General features: G+C 36.8%; 1 protein-coding gene across 7 annotated transcripts in view; it reads right to left on the bottom strand.

Moving 5' to 3' along the window:
- The window catches only part of marchf8 (membrane-associated ring finger (C3HC4) 8), a 99,916-nt gene extending 85,167 nt beyond the window's left edge, over positions 1-14,749 (bottom strand). For 3 of the 7 annotated variants that reach the window (XM_081350676.1, XM_081350683.1, XM_081350679.1), the window contains exon 1: positions 14,536-14,749. The gene's annotated coding sequence lies outside the window, so the exon portion shown is untranslated. Of the gene's footprint in view, positions 1-2,622; positions 2,767-11,320; positions 11,591-14,535 lie in introns of those variants that run through there. The other 4 variants (XM_081350678.1, XM_081350681.1, XM_081350677.1 and 1 more) reach the window with 4 other exon arrangements.
- Between the last annotated feature and the right edge of the window lie 238 nt (positions 14,750-14,987).

Genomic DNA, 14,987 nt, shown 5'->3' with positions numbered 1-14,987 from the left:
TCTGGCCCTGGAGGTCCACTTTCTTGCAGTTTAGCTCTAACCTTGATCAAACTCACCTGCTTTTAACTTTCTAGTAATCCTGAAGATCTTGTTTAGTCATGTTTGATTAGGATTGGTTCCAAACTCTTCAGGAAAGTCAATCTTGAGGTCCAGAGTTGAGAACACCTGCCCTTATGTTATGGGGACCAAATGTTTCAACAAGGCTAGTAATATCAGAAATGTTTTACCTTGTCAGGACATTTTTTATAAAATGTCAAAATTACAAATTATACAAATCTATGTTTTTTTTTATTTTGGTATTTTTTAAATGTTAGATTTAGCTGTAGGGTTAGGTTTAGGGCAGGGTTCCTCAAAACCAGCCTGGAGGGTCACTGTCCTGAGTTTAGTTCAGACCCTGATCAAACTCATCCACTTATAATTTTCTAGTAACTCTGAAGACCTTGACCTGCTTGTTCAGGTGTTTGTGTTGTTACACGACAGCATTTTCAACTATAAACGGAAAACTTTTTATGCATTTTGGCCATTCATTTACACGACAACTGTGTTTTGGGGGCCTGAAAAAGCAAGCTTTTGAAAACGGGTTTCAAACTGCAAGGTTTTGAAAACGATGCCTTGCCATTCCCCGTGTAAACAACAAAAAAGTGAATTTGTGAAAACAGTGACGTCATGCGCATGCGTATTGTGTGTCCGTGCATGCGTATTGCGTGTTCACGCAAGCGTATTACTTGTTCGTGGGGTGTTTCTTGATAAAGTCACATCGCCAACTACTGGCCTGGCATGCATAATACAGCCTTTTTAGTAATTTTCGCAGATCTGTGTGAACGGGGATCGTGTTGACAGTGTTGTTGTCTGTTTTTAGTACACCATTGTCATGTAAATATATCCTAAATCTCTCTACTCTCTTGCACTTTATAAAACACCATATTCCACACAGATTCAGAGCAGAGCACAGGAGGAAACTGGATGGCGGATGACTTCATGTTTTGCAAGAGGAGATGAAACATTTAGAAAATTTAGAGAGGAAGGTGAAACTGCAGACTGCATCAAAACATCAAAAAGAGTCCCTAAAAAGCACAGAGGTAATGAAAAAGTTCAATATCTTTCCTTGAATTTTCCACGACGACTGCATTTTGGGGGCCTGAATATGCTAGCTTTTGAAACCGATGCCTTTACCTTCTCCATTTAAACAACAAAAACATGAATTTGTGAAAATAGTAACATCACGTGCATGCATATTCACGCATACGTATTACATGTTTGCAGGGTTTTTCTTGACAAAGTGACATCGCCAACCACTGGCATGCATAATACAGCCTTTTTAGTCATTTTCGCAGATCAGTGTGAAGGGGAATCGTGTTGACAGAAATCTCTCTTCGTCTTGTTATGATCTCGGTGTTGTTTTCATTGCATGTTATTTCTGATTTAAACTGTGTTGTGAAGCACTTTGTGGCCCTTGTCTGTGAAAGGTGCTATATAAATAAAGATTACTTACTTACTTACTTACTTACTTACTTGCACTTTATAAAACACCTTAGTTGCATTTTTTAATTGTTCTGATTCCAGTAGCAAGTGACAACAGGATTAATCTCTGCTGTTTTTCTCTGAACAATTGCACAATCACACGCCTTATTATCTAACATCCAGTAGATTTTAACCAAATGGATAACGTCAAATTGTGTCATATGTGACCGGAGTGATGATATCAGATAATTATTCAAAGCTTAAAAAGTGGCTTACTGGCTTAAACCCCAACAGTGTGCTATATTACATGACCTCAAGATCAGAGCGGGACACAAACTCCGCCAGTGCTGGAAAATCCTCACAGACTGTTAAGAGATTAGAGCGGGATAAACCGGACTTGATGTGTACTGATGAAAGTCTGCTGATCCTCACACACTCTGTGCTGCAGTTCTTTCATTCCTTCATTTCACATTCAAGCTCAAGAATAAATTATCATAATGTTTGCGCGTAAACACGTTGTCCTTTTGGGACGCTGTAATTTATGGAGCGAAGTGTCACGCCTTTGACCGGCTCCTTCCTCAATGCTGTCAGATCTGCTGTCGCTAAAGTCGTCTGAATAAGATAAAGTCATTACTATCACATTTGTATGTTAGCTTTGATATGATTGTCGGTTTATTATAGATAAACATGGATTTATGTCATGCATCTGCGGTGGAAAGGAAATATTAGCAAAACGTCAGAAGGTCATACAATATTAAACAGTTTCCTTAATCCTGAATTCAATTGCAAAGTAAAGCTATTTCAGACGAACCCGCCTTTAAACAAACTGTGATTGGTGGTTTTTGTGTCAATCAGACCTTTTTTAGGCGGTTCTTGATCAGAACAAGCTGAAAACTGAACTAGATTTCATGCTAGAGTGAAAGTCTGGGCTCGTGAGACTAAGGAACACATGACCTCAGGGTACATGCAGTTTTGAACACACACATTCACACACACACACACACACACAGGCTACAGGCTCTCTGCAGGCTCAAAGAGGAAGAGCATTCTAAGAAAGTAAACCTCCCTCACACTTTGAAGACAAATCCTGCAAATTTAATGGAGACAGCAGACTTTCCCAGATTTTCAGCATTAGTTGTAGTTTCTGTCAAAGCGCCTCACCATATTCCACACAGATTCAGAGCAGAGCACGGGAGGAAACTGGATGGCGGATGACTTCATCTTTTGCAAGAGGAGATGAAACGCCTTGAAAATGTAGTGAGGAAGGTGAAACTGCAGACTGCATCAAAACATCAAAAAGAGTCCCTAAAAAGCACAGAGGTAGTGAAAATTTTCAAATTTGTATAAAACAAGAGCACAGATGGTGTCTTATTATCTTATTATGTGATTTCACTGATTGTAATTGAAGAAAGGCTAGGTTTCAGCAACTGCTTTTTCTTCTATCAAAATGTTAATGGATGGTTAGTGTGCAAAAGGAGGCGCTCAGGACGTGTTCTTGTTTCTGAACGCATAAACGCTCGGATGCTAAATTAAAGCATAATGCGTGAATTTAAATTGGGTCATGCAAAGGTTTCCTTGTAACCTTCCGGCAGTATCCAGTCAAGCAACTTAAAACAGTTTATGAAACCATGTTTGCACCATTGCACCATTCGTACAAAATATGAGGTGTTTGATGTGTGCCTTAGATATATATATAGAAGATATATAGTTAACATATTATAATAATGCATCCTTGCATAATGAAAGTATTCATTTATTTTAAACAAATCTTTCTGACACCAAACTTTTGAATGATGTACATCTTACATATTATATTTTTTTCATTTATATACTTTCATTTATATTTGAATGTTTATAAACTACTGATCTGTTAAGCATTATGCTTGGACTAGACCCACACGAAATCTGCACCCACATTATTTCATTAAAAGAATTATCGTAGTAGGCCTACCCTAAGGTCTGTTAAAAAACATTTTACAATGTTAAATAATATTCTGGTTAATAGTCATTTTCACAACTGCAGGATAACGAGAATGCCCATCTTTTTGTTATAAAAATAAAGGCAATAAAGTAATGTGCGATTCTAGAAAATTGCCCGAATCAATTCACAGGTCCACAGTCATTCGGTCTCCAACACTAGCAGGGACAGCGGGGAGGGCACTGAGCACTGAGACGAAAGTGCAAAAATCAGGTTCATTGATTTTTCATCATACACTGGAACGAAATATCTTTTCTTGAATTTCCTGCTCCCTTGCTTAATAAAACTTAAGGTTACTGCCACAATCAGAGGAAAATGCCATTTGCAGAACAATAACAGAATAAAAACACAGCATGTGCTGCAAGCAGTAATGTTAATTACTACTTTAAACCTAAGTTAAAATATTAAGTGGTTATTTGCACTTGTATTTGCTTCCTGTGGAACACACCAAAAAAAGCCAAAGCTGTTCTTTTTCAAAACACATTCATAATGATAGAAACCTAGTAAGAATTATATATGGAGCAGTATTAGGAGTGGGCAATTTACAGGTAGACACGATTAACTGGTAGAAATTTTTCAGCCGGTAGAGATTTTGTACTATCGTCTCTATAGATCTGGTAAGTCCCGCCCCTTCCGCTAACCCCACTGGACCTCTAGGTTGAAAAATCGTCAATGCAAGTGAATGGGAGAAAATAATTATTTTCTGGTGCCGTTTGAATTTTGCCATGAATGTGAACATGTGTTGTCTGTGAATTTTTAATATAATTTTTCGTGTAAAGAATTCTACAATTTAGCGGGTAGAAGTTTGATACGGTTAGACTTTGTGTGAGAGCACTTTGTGGACTACAACTCTTCGCTGCTTTCGACGCGTTTGAAACGTCACCACCACTAGCACACGGACACTAGCTCACGGATCCCGCTAAACATGGCTGTGTCTTTGGTGCACTTCACCACCTTCTTTCAGGGAGAGGACAAAATCGTTGAGGTTGGTGAAAACCACGGGTAAGTCAACTTTATGGGGTGACGTCACATAGGCGACATGTAGTCTTTCTCGTTATGTCTTTTCCACAACTGCTAGCCGAAGAATCATACCATATACTGTCAAACTCTACTGTCAAATTCTATTAAAAATTCACAGACAACATACTGTATGTTCACATTCATGGCACAATTCAAACGGGACCAGAAAATAATTATTTTCTCCCATTCACTTGCATTGACGATTTTTCAACCTAGAGGTCCACTTTGGGTTTTACAGAGGGGCGGGACTTACCAGCTCTATCGCTGTTACGCTCACGTTGCCGTGCTACACAGTTACGAAAGCTTATCGTTTGCATGCGTTAAGTTTTGCGGTTTAAAAACAAGTGATTTTAAGCAGTTGAAGCGTAGTAAGCAGTGAAATACAACTAATTTTGCTATACGCGTGCTGTCAGAGACACTGTTTCTCAGCGCTGTGTGAGACACGCGCGCACATGAAGCCGCTGCTCATAAAGCATGTGAGAACTGAACTGGTAAGTTCGAGCAGGAAATAAGGCTGAAATTACTGACGACTCATTTCAGGCAGTTCAGAATTGGTTCTTTCTTCAATCTTTTAAACTTTGCAGACCTTTTACATTCACAGCTATATTACACACTACATGAAAGGTGATATCCAAAAAAGCATTATAGGGACTCTTTAAAGGAGCCGCTCCTTCAAAATGGATCATTTCAGAAAGACGGTTAGGATGAAAATTAAAATTAACAATTTTTCTGCATGCGTATAGCCTATATTTAGATTTTTTTTGTACAAGAAACTTTATATTTTGATTTTTTTTGTACAAGAAACTTTATTAACATTATAAGTGAACCTCAAGGAACATAATAAAAAAATCTATGTCACGACCTCTTGAAGTTTTAACATGGAAACAATGTGGAGAAGCTGGGTAGATTTGCTTGGAAAATACCAAAGAATACAAGGAAAGACTATCTGAATCCAACCAGAATCCAAGTCCAGAGCATGGACGATGACATCATTTTTTTGCATAACTGCTTTAGATGAAATTAACTAATTTAATAATTGATGATCTTTACAACAGAACTGAATCAACACTGAACTGACTTCAGCTGAACAACAGCCGAAATGCATAATTTTCCTGTTATCACTATAAAGCTGCTTTGAAACAAACTTTATTATATAAAGCGCTATATATAAATAAAGGTGACTTGACTTGACTAGGTCTCTCTTTTCATATAAATGAAATAAGACTAATAAAAGTGCTCCAAACTGTGAAATAAATAACCTTACACTTACTGCTTGGTGGTGTACAAACTAATCAGGAATGGGCTATCATCATAAGCACACAAGTGATGATGACTGAACAGCACTGCAATTCATCATTTCGTAAGTGGATTATAATTGTTTTTTCTTTGAGTGGCCCAAAGAGCTGTACACTCCATCTCTATTAAAACTCGTTTTCTGTTGCCAAATGCTCTAATTCAGAACTGAAGAGCAAAAAAGCAAATAAACCGTAATGGAAAGTCTAATTCAGCTCTTTGTAAATGATTATGTTAATTAATTAAAATAATGTGATAATAAATACCAGTTTGCAACATCAAGCAGAATAACAGGCAGTTTTTGTACAGCTAAATAATCTAAGTGAAATAAATGAAGTTCCTAATGAAGCTCACACCTGCTCTTACATCAAAAATGTAAAAGGTGGATAGCAGTGTTGTGAAGAAAATTATCATTTATTTATTCAGCAAATCTGAATTTAAACGAACCAGTGCGGCTCCAAAATCTCTCTCACACACAATGTCTTGCAGGCGAAGAAGTACCTGTACAGCGGCAATGTTCGTCTGCTTCATGTTTCTCAAATCTCTCAAATCTGCAGCCTCCAATAATCTGAAATGCCACTATGACATGTGTGTGTCATTTTTGTTATGCTCTATCAGCTTTAAATATGTACAAATCCTGATATGACTTCAAAAGTCGTCTCTTTCAATTGTCTGTGGTCCAAACTTTACAAGTAAGGGACCTATGAGGTGACATTTTCAACAAATCTATCAAACGTTTTGTGACTTTTAGTCCATATCTATTAGTTATTAAAGGGATAGTTCACCCAAAAATGAAAATTCTGTCATCATTTACTCACCCTCAAGTTGTTCCATCCAAACCTGTATTTCCTTCTTCTGCTGAACACAAAATAAGATATTTTGAAGAACAGTTGATGGACCCCATTTACTTCCATAGTATTTATTTTCCATACTATGGAAGTCAATGGGGTTCATCAACTGTTTGGTTACCCACATTCTTCAAAATATCTTATTTTGTGTTCATCTGAAAAAAGAAATTCAAACATATTTGGAACAACTTGAGGGTGAGTAAATGATGACAGCAATTTTCATTTTTGGGTGAACTATCCCTTTACTTTACCTATCTTTGTATTTGCTCACAAATGCAGCATTTCATTGATAAAAATACAGTAAAAATTTGATATTATTAATGTATTATAAAATAACTTTTCTATTTTTATATAATTTTACAATTAAACTTTTACCTGTGATGGTACAGTTTTAACAGACACTATTCACCATTATTCAAAGCTAAGAACGTATTCTTTTATTTTTGTATTTTTTAGTATGAGTAAGTAGGGTAGGTACCAAAATGTCAGTGGTCAGTATCAATACCAGTAAAACTTTGTGGTTCTCTGTATCAATTTAGGTCGTATACGTTATACGGTAAGGGGGCGCTAATATGCAACTTAGAGTAGAGAATCTCCGGATCAAAACGTGCAAAAAAGCAGAAACAAGCAATAAAAGCATTGCTTATGCACGTTGTAGTCTTTGAAAAAAGTATTTTTGTACAAAATGTTGCTTTATTATGAAACTTACCCACATTCAAGTGTTAATAAAAAAAGAATGCATGAAGCTAGAATAAAACATTTTTGTAGTTGTTATGTTGTATAAAAGGGTTCTTTAGTTTGATACACTGAATGTTTAGATATTCATACAACAAAATATTCTAGGGGCAATGACATTTTTGTGAAAATGATAAAAAACGCTGGCGGTGGCTAGCAACTTTAAAAAAATGTTTTTTTTAAAAGATAATTTTTAATTGTTAATTGGACAACGAATCTCTTATTTACATTGTGTTAACACTTTGTAGGTTTGGATTCAGCGGTGTTAAGCAGATTCTGACTAACTTACTGACTAGCACCTCTGATAGGTCATTGCGTTCACACAGTCAACAGATATGATTGAGATTTGCTACAATACTTAACGCTAGTAAAAAATAGGCTTTGCATAGAAACATTTGACACTCGGAGAGCGCTTAGACAAACCCTAATGAGAGCGTTTGAAAGCAGCATCTGTCAGCGAGTAATGAATAGACCCAGTACTTGGTACTGTCGGTACTATCGGTACTGCAGAAATGCTAGTACCATCAACTTTTTTATGTTTGGCAACCCTCTTAGTTAATATTTTAATTCATTTTAATTTCATCTGTCCTAAGTGAAAAAAAGTACCAATTTATTACATTCCATAGTGATTCCAAAATTTTGAATAGTAGTACATGTCCTGAAAAACATGTAAAAATACATAGTTTTCTATAATCTCTAGATAGAATGAGAATATATTTGATGTAACTCAAACCTATAAAAAAACAAATGTGCAAGCCCCTTCAATATATCCCACCCAAACTTCCTTTTTCAAAAGGAAATAATTGAAAGAAACTGTTAAAAATTGTTTTCATGTGGTCTTTAATAAGTCCCAATGAAATCAATATTCCTAATATACATCTTTTGTGTTATTATACGCCATTTATCAATGCACTTCATTTAGAAGAAAAAATGTTTCTCTTGTAATTGTTCAATAATATAATACAACTTACATCGCCTATGAAAGAACTTTCTTTTTTTTTTCTGTCTCCTAGCCGAGGTTGTTTAGAATAGTTTAGTATTTGCATGTATTAAGTGCAATCTTCTAAATTCTGCAGTGATGTCTGAGTAATGTCACTTGCTATTCTGTAATATCCGTCCTTTACTTTTGCCCTTGCTGGAAAGAGAGTTTGTTAATATTTAACTATGTTCAGGCAAAATAAATGTTAGAGAAACTGCATCTGACCGACCATCTGACTGTATTTTTTCTTCTTTCAACAACCTCAGCAGCATGCTGTTGATCTGAATGAGGCATCTCAGATTAATCCCTTCTGCCTTATATGCTTTTGTTGCTGGGATTTTGCAATTGTGGATGTAGTGAATAATGAATAAATGAATAAAAAGTACAAAGGAGTTCCAAAGAAAACATGGTTGCTCCCAGTTAAACCCACCTCTACTTTAACTTCCTATCACAATCCAAGTGAAATACAGATATTTTGCATTTTAATAGATTTTTTTTGTACAAGCTTTAGACAGTTTGATCAAAAATGTGTCAAATTGAGAGAACTGTCAAGTGCATGATATTGTGGGACGCAGTACTGAACATACTTTCATGCACACAGAAAAATAGCATACTGCGCATAGTATATTAATTATATACTGCAGATGATGTAGAGGTAGTATGTTAGTATGCTATTCCAAACACAGGCCATGAAGCTGAGGAAGAAGTGTCATGAGACAGCAAAGCCTGGCAGCATGTGTCCAGATTAGTCAAACAAGGTAAATGTTCTCCCATCTCTAAATAACACAACTGACTGGTGACGTGCCTTGGCTATATTATTGAGATCACACAAGTTTATGAAGCCGTTTTAAAACCCCACATCACAGAACATCCATTTGAAGATCGTGAAAAGTCATTGTGGATACATGGCTCTTGACCATCTTAAAAATGTATGTATGAGCAATATGATACTGATGTTTCCCGTAGCAAACTCCACTAATTACTAATGTCCCCCAGAGAGGACAAATAAGAAAAAAATTCTATTGGCATCTATTAGTATTAGATTAGATTAGTATTAGATTAGATGTTATAATGGATTTTCCTACATTCTTAGAATATACCATTAAGTGTCTTGGCTAATGCTGGAGCTCTGTCGAGTGCGCAAAGCACATTTGAGCACAAAGGCGGATGTGAATAGTCTTAAAAGCATGCACATGAATACACAGACTGTCAAAACAAAGGTGGCCAGTTTTACCGGCATTCACTCTATTCGAATTTTCCAATGTAGTAGTAATTTAGACAAATGTGTTTTTGTAATTAAATGGCTTTCTGAGGTCGAACCAATTTCAAGAATCTAATTACTTTACTAGCTACAGCAGCCTCTATTTTTCTGTCAGAAACACATTTCAAGATATAACACCGTAAGTGGTCCAATACTTAATCAACAACTTCATTTTATTCCCATAGTGTTAACGGCCTATGCTGTAGCAATTGTGTTACACATTTGGCTATATCTGTTTAAATTGCAAACAGCAGTGCAATACACGTTAGCATAAAATTCAAAACTTTGCAAGCACTACAAAAGGATGAGGACTCACGCTAGAATTGATACAGAAAAAATGAGGCCATCATTCCTTTAGTATCACTGTATAAGAGCTGAGGAAGCATCCAGAGCTGAAATTCAGATATGGTAATGGAAGTTTCGTTTCTGAAACCAATAACCTAAGTGGTAAGTGGTGGACCCATGTGAACAAAATGGGCTATCTGACCAATCAGAGCAGAGTAGGCTGGTGAAAATGGGGAGTTTAGAGAGACTGAATCTTCGAACAAACCGTTTTTAAACGGTCTTTGAGAAATGAGGTGATGTGCAATGTATATTATGAGAAAAATTGTTTTTTGAGAAAAAATGTTTGACCTTTGATGCATGCAAATCTATTGTAGGGGCAGTTTAATATCTTACAATATAGAATAAACAAGTTTTACCCCATGCATGTACAGCATCACTTAACATATTCGTTTACAGCTTCGCATACGAAAAAACTTCACACTCACCGCAACCAGAAAACAGGGCGCACGGATACCATGAAAACCATAAACACATGACATTTCACAACATGGAAGTCACAGCCAAATCTTGATACAGTGCAAAGCCACAAAGGTCTTTCTTGATGAACAACATTGGTGAAATGGTTTCCTTCTCTGCAAAATTCTCTGTAAGGGATGAAGCACATCCCTCCATATGAAGTTCTTGAAACCTCATCATGCAACTTCCAAAAACAAGCAAACAGAATCGGAAAGTGCAAACTTGAAGAGGTGGCAAAGCCATCTACTGTTTTATCTATTGTGACATTCTGTTGTTAAGAGAACAGTGATGCCTTCAAAGTGATAAGAAGGTGTAAAAAAAGTCAGGCTGTTCAGCAAGCTGTGACAAGACTAATGGTACAAATACAGTTGTTATTTAAAAAAAAAATGTCTGCATTTTATAACTACCACCGTTATTGCCAATATTCCAATATTATTAATTCAGAGTATAGGAAATATTATTTCAATCAAAGAGATAGACCAGGCCTAGTTCTATATTTATAAGTAACTATTTTTAACAAGTGCTTGTTTAAGATTTTTTTTTTTTTTTTTTTTTGATGAATCTGTTTTTATGACATTTTTTATTGGGGCAAGTTGTAACATGCATTTTAAATGTTGTATTATTTACGTTTGCTGTTTCATGCTATTATTTCAGTGTTTTCATTTAGCGAAAAGTCTTTAATAAGCAGGATATTGTGTGACAACTTACCCCACAGTGTGACAACATGTCCCAACAACGTGTTCAATAATTGTATCACTGGGCAGCTTTGTTTCTTGTCAAAACTTTGAGGTACATGTCTTGTCTATACAGAAATTGACTTTCAAAAACAAACATACTGACTGAGAGAAATATTTACTATATTAAATAGAGTGACAACTAGCCTCGGACTCTCCTATAAGTGTTTTACAGTTGATACAAACATAGAGACAAAATTATGCGCTTACCGTGGATATCAACATCTCAACAAAACTGGCAGTTGAACGCATTCTTCGAATGTGAAAGACGAGGCGCGCATGAATGTCTCTGACTGACACAGTCACTGACTGATTCACCCTTCAAACCTACTAATGCATAAGATACTAATGCTAGCAAAACAAAATGTTTACAGTACGCACTTATGCAGCGCTGTAATCCATACTGAATTGAGCCGATACATCAACAGACCGACAGCAATCCAAGCGCACTGGCCACACTGGGTAGCATCAGCGGCATCCGATCCGATTGGAATGAATCGTTCTTTGGAGTCGGATCTTTTTAATCAATCAATTGAATCGGTTCTCAAAAATGTTTAAACATTTTGTTCATGAATCGGACTGATTCGGTCCGAGAGTGGTTCTCCAGTGAAAAACTCACTGGCTGTGTCCGAAATCACATACTCTCTTTAGTGGGTAGGCTACTTATTTACTTATTAGTCACTTAACGAAAAACTTCACAAAACAGTAGGCTATGTTCTATATAGCCTATAGCAGTGGTTCCCAACCTTCTTCCTTGGGCCCCCCCCCCTGTACATATTTAACAATCCCCCCCCCCCCCCCATATATATATATAGGGGTGTAACGGTTCACAAAATTCACGGTTCGGTTCGATACGATACACTTGTGTCACGGTTCGGTTCGGTACGTTTTTGATACAGCAAAAAGAAAGAAATGCCAGAGAAATTTCCTTGATTTCATTTTTTTTATTCTTTTTTTATATTAAAACTAACGTCATAAAGTATGATTTTTTTTACTTTGAGCAATTCTAGAGCTATAATTCACTCTTCTTATGAGCATATAAAACAAAACAGCTCCTTGGAAAAACTAAATGTAATATTGTTGTAGTTATAAACAAAGGTTTATTTTATTTCAGATTAACATTTGAGGGCAGCAATTGTATTCATAATGAAAAAATAAAACCGATGTAATGTTACTTGAAGGCATTATAGCCTACTATTCCTGCCAAACTTTCATGGTTGCAGTTAGTGTTACTACAGTAAATCCATGGTGAATGTTGCTGATCTGTGGACACTGGATAGTTCATTCATGGCACAATGTTTCTTCCAGGTTTCCACGTCAGCGCTGTTTGATCCGTTGATAACGGAGAAATGAGAATGTTTCTCACTAGATCTCACAGCGATGTTATTACTTCAGGGGCGAATTCAAATGCTTTCTTTACTGGATCTCTTAGCGCTGTGTAACAGTGTCGCATGATCACGATCGGCTCGCGCTGCACTGGTCCAAACTGATAAACGGTCCTTCAACCACACAATAACGAGCAGTTTCGTTCCGCTTGCATTATGTTTGCCATTTGATGTTGGGCACTGTTGTGGTCGCGCCGGCGTCTCTTACATTATGAGCGCGCTTGCCATGCGCAACGCGCATTTGAAATAACGAAATTGTAAGCTAATTGAAATCGGCATTGTAAGCATATGATTTTTTTTTAAAACTTTGAAAAAAATATTTTTATATAAAATTATTAGTGGAACATATTATGCATCTTTTTTCACCTCAAAGCATATCCGCTCCCGCGCCCCCCCTGTGAACTCCGGACCTCAGGTTGGGAACCAATGGCCTATAGTATGAATTTAACCTGGACTTACTACACCATGCTTTTATTAGGCTATCATGTGACCTAGTGTCAGTTGCGTCGCTTCAATTGCATTCACAAATCCTCTCCCGTGGCTTCATGGGCTAGTAAAGTGTCCATTACATGTGCACTTAAGAATCTCACTGATAGTAGTAGGTCATCCAGGTACTTTTTGCCTACTAATTTATGAGTACTGTGAATTCGGACATACTTATTTTGTCACTCAGGCTGCATCCGAAATCGCATACTTCCCTAGCATGGCAGTATGACAAAAGAAGTATGTCCGAATTAACAGTAGGCCTACTCATAAATAAGTAGGCAAAAAGTACCCGGACCAACTTCTTCTAGATATTCTCAAGTGTGCAGAGGATTTGTGAATGCAATTGAAGCGACGCAACTGATGCTGCATGACAATGACAACATGGCGAATTTAGTATGTCCGGATTACATTCATACTATAGGCCTATAGAAAATACTTTTTAGCAACTGTTAAGTAATTAGCTACCTATTCAAAATAAGTAGGCTACCTACTCAAGAGAGTATGTGATTTCGGACGCAGCCATACTGTTTTTCGCCAACTATATAGCAGTATGCGATTTCGAATGCAGCCACAGTCTAATTGAATCGAAAACCGTCTCTTTCTAACATGTCTGGCTAAAAAACTGTAGGTAATGAAACATAGGCCTACTGGAAAGTTTTATGTTTGTGCAGCATTTTAAGTAAAAACATACGAAGCTGTTTCACCTGAGTGATTTAAGCTAAATTTAATTATTGTTAAATGCAGATTATATGTTAATTAATTACAAGCTGAATCATGTGAACTGGAACACATGAAATCACAATCGAAATCGAAAAAAATCGACCAGTAATAAACAGCAATAGCTGCCTGCCTACCACTCTGAGTGTTAAAGGGTCGCGTGATGACGAAATAGAATCATTTTTGAACTGATTCTTTGAAAAGAGCTGTTCAAAAGAACCGATCTGTGAAAACGAGTCCTTCAATCATTAATAATTATGCATACAACAGAACAAATGCAATCAAAGCGCTTGTAAAATCTTTTGTTCACTGGCAACAGTTCACTCGTAGCCTACAATATAACAGACAGTTTCGCTGATGGCGTGATATGGAGGATGACAGCTGCATGCAGACCACCACGGTTATTTTTCTTACCTCATTTTCAGGACAGTTTCATTTCTACGAAGTGCAACATGCTCGCTAAAACAAATACTTTTGCATTTTCTTGGTCTGTTAATTAATAACACTCCAGGCAGGCAGAGACAACACGCATTACAACAGAGAACGTTCAGCACTGTATTCAAGCACTGGAATAACGAAGGGACTCGAGCTAATACAATAAACCAAGTCTTTATTAGTGCCTTCCGCAGTGCTGAATGAAAAAGTCATGAGATTGATATATGTAAAATATATATTTAAGATAGCATATATTTCCTATACTTGATATGCAAATCCCCCATAAAGATACTAATTATTTCTCGGCGTATTAAGGACGACCGTGTGTGGTGTTACAGTGACAGCGGTGCAGTGTTTACCCTCTAATGCAGGTTTACGCGATTCGCTCAAATATTTACTTACCTCGTCTTTCCCCGACTGTATAAAGCGATGTTTTTGTTTTTATTTCATAGTCCCCATCTGATAGCATGCGTCACGTCCACCGACTTCCGCGTTCGGGGTGGAAAAATAGGGCTGAGAAAAGAAAAAAAATATCGGAGAGGGCATGCGCGTGCTATCATGTACTAGTGCTAATGTCTCGAGTGTTCAAATAAATTATATACACAGCTGATGCAGTGATGTGGGTTCAGTGATTACCCTTATATTCATATTCAAATATAAGAAATTGAACTTTTTTTGTGTGCTAGAGGAGGAGGTGATGATTCCTTTGTTTTTCTCCTCTCATTGTCTGAGGCTCATGTCTCCATACAGTGATTTCATTATTACAATGGTGCACTGGGTGTGAGTTGTTTTTTTTGTTGTTTATGAACAGGATTCAAATATGCTCCTTTTTTCATCATTATCAAAGTGGATAA

The sequence above is a fragment of the Scardinius erythrophthalmus genome (assembly GCF_964197995.2).
Source record: "Scardinius erythrophthalmus genome assembly, chromosome: 21".
Taxonomy (NCBI): Eukaryota; Metazoa; Chordata; class Actinopteri; order Cypriniformes; family Leuciscidae; genus Scardinius; species Scardinius erythrophthalmus.
Note: the sequence above shows the minus strand (reverse complement) of the source record. Positions and strands in the feature narration are given on the sequence as shown.